Source organism: Zea mays, chromosome 6 (genome assembly GCF_902167145.1).
Source record: "Zea mays cultivar B73 chromosome 6, Zm-B73-REFERENCE-NAM-5.0, whole genome shotgun sequence".
Taxonomy (NCBI): domain Eukaryota; kingdom Viridiplantae; phylum Streptophyta; class Magnoliopsida; order Poales; family Poaceae; genus Zea; species Zea mays.
In genome coordinates this window covers 175,125,487-175,139,670 of record NC_050101.1, presented here as the reverse complement: position 1 = coordinate 175,139,670, position 14,184 = coordinate 175,125,487, and positions in this window count along the sequence as shown.

Genomic DNA, 14,184 nt, shown 5'->3' with positions numbered 1-14,184 from the left:
GCACGGTGGCGTGTTCGGTGCCATGGAGTGGGGCACGACCAAGGAGGGTATGGATGTTGTGCTCGCAGGCGGTGAGAGGAAGGTCGAGGCCAGGTTCCTACAGATGATTGGCGAGACCAATGCTATGTACGTCGATGGGCTCAATGTTCAGGTGGCATGCTTCATCCGTAGGTTCGCGAGACGAGGCGTGGATGAGGACAGTGAGGACTGAGGAGGCCGTGTTCGCCAACACGCTGGCGCACTGTGCGATGGCTTCGTCGACGCCAGTCATGGCCAGCGTCGCGCGGTGCTAGGGAGGAGATCGCGGCTATGCGCGTGTACCGGTTGGGCGAGGGCGCCTGGACAGCTACTTTGGGGGTTGTCCAGGTAGCACCACATCGACCCGACATGCAACCTCCTATAGTCAAGCACTTTATGTTGCTGCTGCTTGATTACTAGCACCGTTTGAAACAAAGCGTCTATGTGTCGGCGTTTCGAGACAGGGGGGTCCCTAAGCCGACGAGTGAGTGTGCTGCGTGCCCCAGGCCCCAGCCCAGATGGGTCGAGCGCGTGGGCGAGCGCGAAGGGGGGAGAGGCGAGGTGGCCGGAGTCGAGCGTGAGAGAGGTGGAAGTCCCGCGGCCTTCGTGTTCGTCCCGCGCCCAGGTCAGGTGCGCTTGCAGTAGGGGGGTTACAAGCGTCCACGCGGATGAGGGAAGCGAGCGGCCCCAAGAGAGCGCCTGTCCCGTCCTCGGTCCCGCGCGGCCAACCTTCTCTAAGAAGGCCCTGGTCCTTCCTTTTATAGTCGTAAGGAGAGGATCCGGGTGTACAATGGGGGGTAGCAGAGTGCTACGTGTCTAGCGGAGAGAGAGAGAGCTAGCGCCCTGGGTACATGCCAATGTGGCAGCCGGAGAGGTCTTGGCACCTTGCTGGCGTGATGTCGTGGCTGTCGGAGGAGCGACGGAGCCTGGCGGAGGGACAGCTGTTGGAGCGGTCGAGTCCTTGCTGACGTCGCTCTGCTGCCGTAAGAGAGCTAAGAGCCGCCGTCGTCACAGAGCTTGGGGGCGCCATCATTGCCCATCCGCCGGAGCTGGCCAGATGGGACGTCGGTCTTGTCCTTCGTGTCCCAAGTCGGCTCGGGGTAGGTTGGTGATGGCGCTTCCTGTTGACGTGGCGGGTCTGTGCCCTAGGCAGGGTGACATGGGGGCTCCTCCGAAGCCGAGGTTGAGTCTGTCCTCTGTTGCCGAGGCCGAGCCCGAGCCATGGGGTCGGGCGAGGCGGAAGTCGTTCGGCCGAGGCCAGGGCGGAGTCCGAGCCCTGGGGTCGGGCGAGGCGGAGTTTCGTCGTCTTCCGGGTCTTAGCCCGAGTCCGAGCCCTGGGGTCGGGCGGAGCGGAGTTTGCCGTCTTCCGGGTCTTAGCCCGAGTCCGAGCCCTGGGGTCGGGCGGAGCGGAGTTCGCCGTCTTCCGGGTCTTAGCCCGAGTCCGAGCCCTGGGGTCGGGCGGAGCGGAGTTCGCCGTCTTCCGGGTCTTAGCCCGAGTCCGAGCCCTGGGGTCGGGCGGAGCGGAGTTCGCCGTCTTCCGGGTCTTAGCCCGAGTCCGAGCCCTGGGGTCGGGCGGAGCGGAGTTCGCCGTGGCGCCTTTGGCAAGGCCTGACTGCCGGTCAGACTCACTCTGTCGAGTGGCACCGCAGTCGGAGTGGCGCCGGCGGCGCTGTCCTTCTGTCAGCCCGGTCAGAGGAGCGGTGGAGTGACGGCGGTCACTTCGGCTCTGCCGGGGGGGCGCGTGTCAGGATAAAGGTGTCAGACCACCTTTGCGTTAAATGCTCCTGCAACTTGGTTAGTCGGTGTGGCGATTTAGTCAGGGTTACTTCTGAGCGAAGCCAAGGCCTCGGGCGAGCCGGTGATGTGTCCGCCGTAAAAAGGGGGGCCTCGGGCGAGACGGAAGTCTCTCGAGGTCGGCTGCCCTTGGCCGAGGCTAGGCTCGGGTGAAGCGTGATCGAGTCACTCGTGTGGACCGATCCCTGTCTTAATCGTACCCATCAGGCCTTTGCAGCTTTATGCTGATGGGGGTTACCAGCTGAGAATTAGGCGTCTTGAGGGTACCCCTAATTATGGTCCCCGACAGTAGCCCCCGAGCCTCGAAGGGAGTGTTAGCACTCGCTTGGAGGCTTTCGTCGCACTTTTTTGCAAGGGGACCAGCCTTTCTCGGCTGCATTTCGTTCCGGTGGGTGCGCGCGAGCGCACCCGCCGGGTGTAGCCTCCCGAGGCCTCGGAGGAGTGGTTACACTCCTTCGAGGTCTTAATACCTTGCGTAATGCTTCGGCTGGTCTGGTCGTTCCCTCATGCGAACTGGCCGTAGCCCGGGTGCACGGTCGGGGCCCAAGCTCTCGGGCTGGTATGTTGACGCTGTCAACGGTTCGGCCGGAGCCGGTTTTCGCGAGAGCAGCCCCCGAGCCTCTGCACAGGGCGAGAGGACGATCAGGGACAGACTCGGCTTTTTACATACGCCCCTACGTCGCCCTTCCGCAAGGAGGAGGGGGGGAGTGCGCCATGTTACCCTCGATGGGCACCGAACATGGTGTCTCCGGTGAGCTGCAAGCGGGTAATCCGAGTGGACGTCCGTGCCCCGTTCGTTGGGGGTCGGCTAGGGGCCCAGAGGCACGCCCAAAAGTACCTGCGGGTGATTTGCCGGACCCGGTCCCCTGGCGACGGGGTCCGAGGGCTCGATGCCTCCCTCCGATGGGATTCCGTTACAAGATCGTTCCCGCTGGTCTCGGAAATGTCCTAGGGTACCTCGGGAGCGCAGCCCGAGCCTCGGTTATGTATCGAACGTACCCCTGGTCATCCCTCGCTCGGTGTCTGAGGCGACTGTGAACCCTTCGGGGGCCAGCCTTCGAACCCCTGATCAGTAATGGGCGCGGAGCCCGAGTAGCCTGAGGCGGCCATGGAACCCTTCGGGGGGCTGGCGTTCGAACCCCTGACCAGTAGTGGGTGTCGGGCCCACGCGATCTGAGGCGACTGTTGAACCCTTCGGAGGGCCAGTCTTCGAACCCCTGATCAGTAGGGGGGGGCTCGGAGCCCGGTTCCTTCGCGGAGAAGGGTCCTTTTCGGGGTATCCCCTTTCCCGGTCCCTGTTGCAAGAGATAGAGAAAGAGGAAAAAGGAAGAGGATACGAAATCGAACGACGTGGCGTACCTCTTTTTGACGCGGTTATTACGGCGAAGGCGAAGCGTCGCGCGCTTCTCCCGCCAGAGGCGCCGCGTGTCCCGCCGCAGAGTTAATGCGACGGGGCGTGTAGTTGGCGGGGCGACCGTTGCGCGTGCGCGATCCGTTCGAGGAACGGGTCACGGGTGCACCGTCTTCACGCCGTGAGAGGAGGCTCTCTTGTTGTCCTAGGATGAGACGTGAGCCTGGCTGACGACGTGACTGCTGCGCCCGCCCGCCTGCCACCGCCATTACTGCCGGCCCACTTTCGGTCGCTTTGACCGACGCGCCAGGCTGGCGCTGCTGGGTCGCCTCGAGTTGCGGCATAGGCTCCGCAACCGAAGAGGCACGACGGTGGCACGAGTGGCGGTGCGGTTGCTTGCATGCAGCAACTGGTGCGCCGATTGCTTGACGCGTGGGCCTGGGCTTCCAAGCTGGCGTGTCAGAAGTCGGAGAAGCGTATCCACCTGGCGCGGTTGCATGCCGCCTGCATGGCTGCCCGCCCCTTCCGCCCGTTGGTCTGGGCAAAAGTGGGGGGTCGCTTGTAACCGCTGGGCGGTCGTGCGCACCACGCGCGGCGGTTTGGCTTCTTCTGCCCTGAGCCGGTTTGCATGGCATGCGGGACCCAGCCCCCGAGTCGCAGGGGAGGGCCTTGGAGCGTGTTGGAGAAGACTTAGCCCGCGGCGTCTGGGGGCGCACGTAGGGAGAGTTGCCTTTAAAAGGAGGGAGACTCCTTTCAGAAGGCAACCATGTCTTCTTCCTCCCTTATGCGTCGTGTCTTTCCATCTTCCAAGCCCCCGGATGGGGGGTATCCGCCGCCTTTCCGCCTCCTCGTTGGAGGAACGCAACTCCATGGGAGTTGGTACCTCTCAACCATCGTTCGGCTTCAAGGATTTTCATCGCGCAGCCTGGCCACACCCCGCCACCGGCGGTCACCCAAGATGGTGACCTCCAGTTCGACGGTGGGGAAAGCGGGCCAGGCCGCGGCCTCTACTCCTCCCTCGGCCTCAAGGATTTTCGTCATCCAGGCCAAGATGGAAGATGAGGCGAGTCGGGGGGCTGCCCCCGCGTGGGTCGGCTGCCTTTTTCTTCCCCCCGCGCCTGGGGGAGGATGGCGCCCTCGAGTCCCACGGAGACTTCCTCTAGCCATGCCGGGATAGGTAGGGCGCTAGTGGCCCTGGGTCTCCGTCTCCCTGCCTGAATGGCTGGTTCTCGTCCTCAGCGGGGGAGAGCCCTCCTGTCGTGACACCTGCCCCGAAGCTGCTGCCGAAGCCGCTTCGCTGCCTAGGGCGGGGGTGGTTGTCGTCGTGGTTGGAACGGGCGGCAGCGAGCCGCTCATCGTTCTTCTGTTACTCCGCAGGCCTTCCCCCTCGGAGTGGGGTTGTTCGTTCCTGCGGAGGGGAACCGGAGTTCCGTTTGTAATGGCATCTCGAATGCCAGTGTTTTTTGTTCATTGTGGCTGTCGGGGCCTGAACATGTATGTAATTTCGGCACGAAGCCGTGTTTTTTCCTCATTTTCGAGCACTAAGTCTCGCCTGTTGATTATCTGAACCGCTTTGCCAAGCATGAGTCGCCCCGTGTCAAGGTGACGAGTGAGGTATCCGTATCCTGGAGGCGTAGGAATCCCTCGGCTCGGTCGGCCTTGCCGCTTACGCGTACTTTCACCCGTCCATGAGGCCCTGTCCCCGACTTAGTCGAGAAAGCTTGAAGGACTGCTTCGGCAGGAGAGCTTCCGAACGTGAAGACTTGTTCGGTCCACGGAGTCGCTTTATCCGAGCGCGAGTTACTTATCGCAGAAGGTGATGAGTGAGGTATCCGTATCCCGGAGGCGTAGGAGTCCCTCGGCTCGGTCAGCCTTGGCTGCTTACGTGTACTCCGTCGTTTCCAGGATCCGCTTTCCGAAGTAGTCAAGAGGCACGAAAGAAATCCTGCTAAAAAGAGATCCTTTTTCGAGGAAAAATTCGACGCAGAGGGGGTCTCCCCCCTTTTAGCCCCCGAGGGAGGGTCGGGCTTTGCCGAGGCTAGGCCGACCCTTCCTTGACGACTAAACTTTGCGCAGGTGCGAGGTATATGGACAACTTGGAAACATCTTAAGGGTAGAAGCGACGTAGCTGTTTGATGTTCCAAGCGTTGCCGTAGATCTCGCCTTGATTGTTGGCCAGCTTGTACGTTCCGGGCTTCAGAACTTTGGTGATGACGAATGGCCCTTCCCAGGGGGGCGTGAGCTTGTGCCTCCCTCGGGCGTCTTGCCGCAGCCGAAGCACCAGATCGCCCACCTGGAGGTCTCGGGACCGGACCCCTCGGGCGTGGTAGCGTCGCAGGGACTGCTGGTACCGCGCCGAGTGTAGTAAGGCCCTGTCCCGAGCCTCCTCCAGCTGGTCCAGCGATTCTTCTCGGCTAGCTTGGTTGCTTTGATCGGTGTAGGCCCTCGTCCTCGGGGAGCCGTATTCCAGGTCAGTGGGCAAGATAGCTTCAGCCCCGTAGACCAGGAAAAACGGCGTGAAACCCGTGGCACGACTCGGCGTCGTCCTTAGGCTCCAGACCACCGAGGGGAGTTCCTTCATCCACCGCTTGCCGAACTTGTTGAGGTCGTTGTAGATCCGAGGCTTGAGCCCTTGTAGAATCATGCCGTTGGCACGCTCTACTTGCCCATTCGACATAGGATGAGCCACGGCGGCCCAGTCCACCCGGATATGGTGATCTTCGCAAAAATCCAAGAATTTTTTGCCGGTGAACTGGGTACCGTTGTCGGTGATGATGGAGTTCGGGACCCCGAAGCGATGGATGATGTTGGTGAAGAACGCCACCGCCTGCTTGGACCTGATGCTGCTCAGAGGTCGGACCTCGATCCACTTGGAGAATTTGTCGATGGCGACCAGCAGGTGCGTGTAGCCCCCGGGCGCCTTCTGCAAGGGACCGACGAGGTCCAGACCCCATACAGCGAAGGGCCAGGTGATGGGTATTGTCTGCAGAGCCTGAGCGGGCAGGTGGGTCTGCTTCGCATAGAATTGGCACCCTTCGCAGGTGCGGACAATTCTAGTGGCGTCAGCCACCGCCGTTGGCCAGTAGAAGCCTTGTCGGAAAGCATTCCCGACAAGGGCTCGGGGTGCTGCGTGATGGCCGCAAGCCCCCGAGTGTATTTCTTGCAGCAGTTCCCGACCTTCGGCGATGGAGATGCATCGCTGGAGGATGCCCGAGGGGCTGCGATGGACCGATGGTAGAGCTCCTCTTCATCGCCCAGCAAGACGAACGACTTGGCGCGTCGCGCTACCCGCCGAGCCTCGACTTGGTCGGGGGTAGCTCTCCTTGGCGAAGATACTGCATGTACGGGGCCTGCCAATCTCGATCTGGCGTGGCCCCGCTCTGCTCTTCCTCGACGTCCAGTGCCTCGCCCTCGGGGGCCGAGGGTACCTCGGGCTGTGCCGAGGGTGCCTCGGGCTGAGCCGAGGGTACCTCGGGCTCGGGCGCGTCGTCGAGCTTGACAGAGGGTTGATGCAGATCCCGGGAGAAGACGTCCGGGGGGACCGTCGTTCGCCCTGAGGCTATTTTAGCCAGCTCGTCTGTGGTTTCGTTGTAGCGCCGAGCGATGTGGTTGAGCTCGAGCCCGAAGAACTTGTCTTCCAGGCGCCGAACCTCGTCGCAGTAGGCCTCCATCTTCGGGTCGCGGCAGTGGGAGTTCTTCATGACTTTGTCGATGACGAGCTGCGAATCACCGCGGGCGTCGAGGCGTCTGACCCCTAGCTCGATGGTGATCCGCAACCCGTTGACAAGAGCTTCGTACTCGGCCACATTGTTGGACGCCGGGAAATGGAGGCGCAGCACGTAGCGCAAGTGCTTCCCGAGGGGCGAGATGAAGAGCAGGCCCGCGCCGGCTCCTGTCTTCATCAGCGACCCGTCGAAAAACATGGTCCAGAGCTCCGGTTGGATCGGAGCCGTCGGCAACTGGGTGTCGACCCATTCGGCCACGAAGTCCGCCAACACCTGGGACTTGATGGCCTTCCGAGGGGCGAACGAGATCGTTTCGCCCATGATTTCCACCGCCCACTTTGCGATCCTGCCCGAGGCTTCTCGGCACTGGATGATCTCCCCCAGGGGGAAGGATGACACCACAGTTACCGGGTGAGACTCGAAGTAGTGTCGCAGCTTCCGCCTTGTCAGGATCACTGCATACATCAACTTTTGAACTTGTGGGTAGCGGATCTTGGTCTCGGACAGCACTTCACTGACGAAGTAGACCGGCCTCTGAACGGGCAATGCATGCCCTTCCTCTTGCCTCTCGACCATGATCGCGGCGCTAACCACCTGAGTGGTCGCGGCGACGTAGACCAAGAGGGCTTCTCCATCCGCCGGGGGCACCAAGACAGGCGCCTTTGTAAGGAGCGCCTTCAGGTTGCCGAGGGCTTCCTCGGCCTCAGGGGTCCAAGCGAAACACTCGGCCTTCCTTAAGAGGCGGTACAGAGGCAGACCTCTTTCGCCGAGGCGCGAGATGAAGCGGCTCAGGGCCGCGAGGCATCCCATGACCCTCTGTACACCTTTTAAGTCCTTGATGGGTCCCATGCTGGTGATGGCCGCGATCATCTCCGGGTTGGCTTCGATGCCTCGCTCGGAGACGATGAACCCTAGGAGCATGCCTCGGGGCACCCCGAAGACACACTTCTCAGGATTGAGCTTGACTCCTTTCGCCTTGAGACATCGGAATGTCACTTCAAGGTCGGAGAGGAGGTCGGAAGCCTTCCTTGTCTTGACTACGATGTCATCGACGTAGGCCTCGACTGTGCGACCGATGTGTTTGCCGAACACATGGTTCATGCACCGCTGGTACGTCGCGCCCGCATTCCTCAAACCGAACGGCATGGTGACGTAGCAGTACATGCCAAACGGCGTGATGAAGGAAGTCGCAAGCTGGTCGGACTCCTTCATCCGGATCTGGTGATACCCTGAGTAGGCATCGAGGAAGGACAGGGCTTCGCACCCAGCGGTGGAATCCACGATTTGATCGATGCGAGGCAGAGGGTAGGGAACCTTCGGACATGCTTTGTTGAGACCAGTGTAGTCTACACACATCCGCCATTTCCCCCCTTTCTTCCTCACCAGCACAGGGTTGGCAAGCCATTCGGGATGGAATACCTCTTTGATGAACCCTGCTGCCATTAGCTTGTGGATCTCTTCGCCAATCACTCTGCGCTTCTCCTCGTCGAATCGGCGCAGAGGCTGCCTGACGGGTCGGGCTCCGGCCCGAATATCCAGCGAGTGCTCGACGACATCCCTCGGTATGCCGGGCATGTCCGAGGGACTCCACGCAAAGACGTCGGCGTTTGCGCGGAGAAAGTCGACGAGCACTGCTTCCTATTTGGGGTCGAGCCCGGAACCGATCCAGATCTGCTTGGTGGTGTCGCCACTGGGGTCAAGAGGGACGGCCTTAACCATCTCCGCTGGCTCGAAGTTGCCGGCATGGCGCTTCACGTTTGGCACCTCCTTGGAGAGGTTCTCCAGGTCGGCGATGAGGGCCTCGGACTCGGCGAGGGCCTCGGCGTACTCCACGCACTCCACGTCGCATTCGAACGCGTGTTTGTACGTGGGGCCGACGGTGATGACCCCGTTGGGGCCCGGCATCTTGAGCTTCAGGTAGGTGTAGTTGGGGACGGCCATGAACTTCGCGTAGCATGGCCTCCCTAGTACGGCGTGGTAGGTTCCTCGGAACCCGACCACCTCGAACGTCAGGGTCTCCCTTCGGAAGTTGGAGGGCGTCCCGAAGCAGACGGGGAGGTCGAGTCACCCGAGGGGCTGCACGCGCTTCCCAGGGATGATCCCGTGGAAGGGCGCAGCGCCTGCTCGGACGGAGGATAGATCGACGCGCAGGATCTTGAGGGTCTCGGCGTAGATGATGTTGAGGCAGCTGCCCCCATCCATCAGGACCTTGGTGAGCCTGACATTGCCGACAACGGGGTCGACGACGAGCGGGTATTTCCCCGGGCTCGGCACATGGTCGGGGTGGTCGGCCTGGTCGAAGGTGATGGGCTTGTCGGACCAGTCTAGGTAGACTGGCGCCGCCACCTTCACCGAGCAGACCTCCCGGCGCTCTTGCTTGCGATGCCGAGCCGAGGCATTCGCCGCATGCCCTCCATAGATCATGAAGCAGTCGCGGACCTCGGGGAACTCTCCTGCTTGGTGATCTTCGTTCTTGTCGTCGTCGCGGGCCCTGCCACCCTCGGCGGGTGGCCCGGCCCTGTGGAAGTGACGCCGAAGCATAACGCACTCCTCGAGGGTGTGCTTGATGGGCCCCTGATGGTAAGGGCACGGCTCCTTGAGCATCTTGTCGAAGAGGTTTGCACCTCCGGGGGGCTTCCGAGGGTTCTTATACTCGGCGGCGGCGACAAGGTCCGCGTCAGCAGCGTCGCGTTTCGATTGCGACTTCTTCTTGCCTTTCTTCTTGGCGCCGCGCGGAGCAGACGCCTCGGGAGCCTCTTCCGATAGGCGGCCCTAGGGCTGCTTGTCCTTTCGAAAGATAGCCTCGACCGCCTCCTGGCCAGAGGCGAACTTGGTGGCGATGTCCATCAGCTCGCTCGCCCTGGTGGGGGTCTTGCGACCCAGCTTGCTCACCAGGTCGCGGCAAGTGGTGCCGGCGAGGAACGCGCCGATGACATCCGAGTCGGTGATGTTGGGCAGCTCGGTGCGCTGCTTCGAGAATCGCCGGATGTAGTCCCGGAGCGACTCCCCCGGCTGTTGCCGGCAGCTTCGAAGGTCCCAGGAATTCCCGGGGCGCACGTATGTGCCCTGGAAATTTCCAGCGAAGGCCTGGACCAAGTCGTCCCAGTTGGAGATCTGCCCCGGAGGCAGGTGCTCCAACCAGGCGCGGGCAGTGTCGGAGAGGAACAGGGGGAGGTTACGGATGATGAGGTTGTCGTCGTCCGTCCCACCTAGTTGGCAGGCAAGGCGGTAGTCCGCGAGCCACAGTTCCGGTCTCGTTTCCCCCGAGTACTTCGTGATAGTAGTCGGGGGTCAGAACCGGGTCGGGAATGGCGCCCGTCGGATGGCCCGACTGAAGGCCTGCGGACCGGGTGGTTCGGGCGAGGGACTCCGATCCTCCCCGCTGTCGTAGCGCCCCCCACGCCTGGGGTGGTAGCCTCGGCGCACCCTTTCGTCGAGGTGAGCCCGACGGTCGCGTCGATGGTGCTCGTTGCCGAGGTGGCCCGGGGCCGCAGGCGCGGTGTTGCGCGTGCGCCCGGTGTAGACCGAGGCTTCCCGCATGAATCAGGAAGTCGCGGCGTGAGGTTCCGAGGGGTATCCTTGCCTTCGGGAGGCAGTGCTCTCGGCCCGTCGGGCCGCAGCGCCTTCCAGGAGATTCTTGAGCTCTCCCTGGATTCGCCGACCCTCGGTGGTTGATGGCTCCGGCATCGCGCGGAGGAGCATCGCTGCGGCTGCCAGGTTCTGACCAACCCCGCTGGATGCGGGCGGCGGCCCGACCCTGACATCGTTGGCGACGCGGTGCTGGAGACCTTGGGGCAGGTGACGTATTTCTCCGGCCAAGGGTTGGCCCGCCCATGCCTGTCCGACGTCCCGACGGATCGACTCAAGCGCTCCTGTTCCCTCGTTGAGCCTGGCCTGCGCCTCGCGGACTTGCTCGAGTTGTGGGTCGTAACCCCCCGCCGGAGCGGGGACCACAGCTAGCTCCCGTGGGATGTCGGCGCGAGGCACCGGCCTAGGAAGATCACCGTCCTCCGGCATGCCGAGATGGTTGCCTTCGGAGGGATCCCCTAGCTCGATGTGGAAACATTCGCGGCTTGGGCCGCAGCTCTCGTCGCCAAGGCTGCGGCTTCCGTCGGAACAGTCAGAGAAGCAGTAGTCACATGCGGTCATGAAGTCCCGCACGGCACTGGGGTTGCCAAGTCCAGAGAAATCCCAACAGATGCTGGGATCGTCATCTTCCTCGGACCCAGAGGGCCCGTAGGTCGAGACGTCCGTCAGCCGGTCCCAAGGCGACCGCATACGAAACCCCAGTGGGGTTGCACTCGCCTCAATGAGAGCGCCCGCCAAAACGAGGTCGTTTGGCGGGTTGAGGCCGAGTCGAAATGACGCAAGATGGGAGTTAGTGGGTACCTTTTGGTCGACGAGGAGCGACGTAGTCACATCGGGGACTGGTTGCACCGTCATCTCAGGTACGAGGGCGACGTCCTGCAGGCTTTCCGCGAGCGCGCTGGCGTCGTCTTCTTGTTCGGGGTCGGCGTGTCGCGGGGGGATGGCGCTTGCCTCCGTCTTGAACGCGAGGTCGACGTCCGGCGTGCCTTCCGTCGGGGCGTCGGGGGCGTCGATTCGCTCGACGGCCAACGAAGCGCGGCCTCCCGCCTGGCCTCGACGGCCCCGCCTCCTCCTCCGTTGGCGGGGGAGAGAACGGAGCGAGCTCGAATGTTGCTCTTCCACCACGCGGGGAAGATGTCGTCGATTCCGCCGCCGGCGGGCGGGCTGTCGGCCGCCATTGTCGTCGTCGCGCGGCGGTGGAAGAAGTATCATGTCGTAGCTGCCGTCGAAGGACATGAACTCAAGAGTCACGAAACGAAGCACCGCCCCGGGCCGGAGAGGTTGCTGGAGACTGCCCATCTGGAGCTTGACGGGGAGCTGTTCGTCAGCACGCAGCAGGCCCCTACCTGGCGCGCCAACTGTCGGCGTTTCGAGACAGGGGGTCCCTAAGCCGACGAGTGAGTGTGCTGCGTGCCCCAGCCCAGATGGGTCGAGCGCGTGGGCGAGCGCGAAGGGGGGAGAGGCGAGGTGGCCGGAGTCGAGCGTGAGAGAGGTGGAAGTCCCGCGGCCTTTGTGTTCGTCCCGCGCCCAGGTCAGGTGCGCTTGCAGTAGGGGGGTTACAAGCGTCCACGCGGGTGAGGGAAGCGAGCGGCCCCAAGAGAGCGCCTGTCCCGTCCTCGGTCCCGCGCGGCCAACCTTCTCTAAGAAGGCCCTGGTCCTTCCTTTTATAGTCGTAAGGAGAGGATCCAGGTGTACAATGGGGGGTAGCAGAGTGCTACGTGTCTAGCGGAGAGAGAGAGAGCTAGCGCCCTGGGTACATGCCAATGTGGCAGCCGGAGAGGTCTTGGCACCTTGCTGGCGTGATGTCGTGGCTGTCGGAGGAGCGACGGAGCCTGGCGGAGGGACAACTGTTGGAGCGGTCGAGTCCTTGCTGACGTCGCTCTGCTGCCGTAAGAGAGCTAAGAGCCGCCGTCGTCACAGAGCTTGGGGGGCGCCATCATTGCCCATCCGGCGGAGCTGGCCAGATGGGACGCCGATCTTGTCCTTCGTGTCCCAAGTCGGCTCGGGGTAGGTTGGTGATGGCGCTTCCTGTTGACGTGGCGGGTCTGTGCCCTAGGCAGGGTGACGTGGGGGCTCCTCCGAAGCCAAGGTTGAGTCTGTCCTCTGTTGCCGAGCCCGAGCCCGAGCCATGGGGTCGGGCGAGGCGGAAGTCGTTCGGCCGAGGCCAGGGCGGAGTCCGAGCCCTGGGGTCGGGCGAGGCGGAGTTTCGTCGTCTTCCGGGTCTTAGCCCGAGTCCGAGCCCTGGGGTCGGGCGGAGCGGAGTTCGCCGTCTTCCGGGTCTTAGCCCGAGTCCGAGCCCTGGGGTCGGGCGGAGCGGAGTTCGCCGTCTTCTGGGTCTTAGCCCGAGTCCGAGCCCTGGGGTCGGGCGGAGCGGAGTTTGCCGTCTTCCGGGTCTTAGCCCGAGTCCGAGCCCTGGGGTCGGGCGGAGCGGAGTTCGCCGTCTTCCGGGTCTTAGCCCGAGTCCGAGCCCTGGGGTCGGGCGGAGCGGAGTTCGCCGTGGCGCCTTTGGCAAGGCCTGACTGCCGGTCAGACTCACTCTGTCGAGTGGCACCGCAGTCGGAGTGGCGCAGGCGGCGCTGTCCTTCTGTCAGCCCGGTCAGAGGAGCGGTGGAGTGACGGCGGTCACTTCGGCTCTGCCGGGGGGGCGCGTGTCAGGATAAAGGTGTCAGGCCACCTTTGCGTTAAATGCTCCTGCAACTTGGTCAGTCGGTGTGGCGATTTAGTCAGGGTTACTTCTGAGCGAAGCCAAGGCCTCGGGCGAGCCGGTGATGTGTCCGCCGTAAAAAGGGGGCCTCAGGCGAGACGAAAGTCTCTCGAGGTCGGCTGCCCTTGGCCGAGGCTAGGCTCGGGTGAAGCGTGATCGAGTCACTCGTGTGGACCGATCCCTGTCTTAATCGTACCCATCAGGCCTTTGCAGCTTTATGCTTATGTGGGTTACCAGCTGAGAATTAGGCGTCTTGAGGGTACCCCTAATTATGGTCCCCGACACTATGCTAGCGTACTTACGTGAAAATTTCAAACACAAATTTGATTGAACTTTATGCTTGTATGACTGATGCGTTGAGTTTTTGGAGATCTATGCTACGTCACTAACAATTGGTTGAATAAAAGGCATGATGGTTTGGTGATTTGATTAAGTAGGATGGTTGGTCGGGATGCTCGAGTATGGCAGCACGAAGAACACTGCTCCAACCGGTATTTTTTACTATTTTTTGGAGAAGAGGCATTTTCTTGTAGCGAAAGCCACTTGGCAATTGGCATGCAATGTTAAAAATCCTTTGGGTTGTTCTTGTTCTAGCGTTTTGATGTGCAGTCTTCTTCTGTTGGAACCAATTCCTTGTGCTGCGGCTGCGGGTGTGTTGCAGTTGCAGAGATCGGCGAACATAGGAGGAGTCCCGGTCGGCCGGTTCGATTCCCTACTTGCCTACACGGCCCACAGGTAAAATCGTTGTTTATGATGCGCAATGCGCTAGTAACTAACGGTAACCGAAGCATTAAAGAATGGTTAAACTAAAGTATTTCAGAACTCTTCTTCAGATAATAAACTACTCTAGTATTCCAAAACTATGAAGTTCTAGCCCGACAACTAGTCTATACTCCATCCGTTGCAAATTATTATTCGTTTTATCTCTTAGTTTTTATACTTATATTTAAATGGAAGATACATATATGAAACTCATATATCAAATATTATATAAATTTATTAAA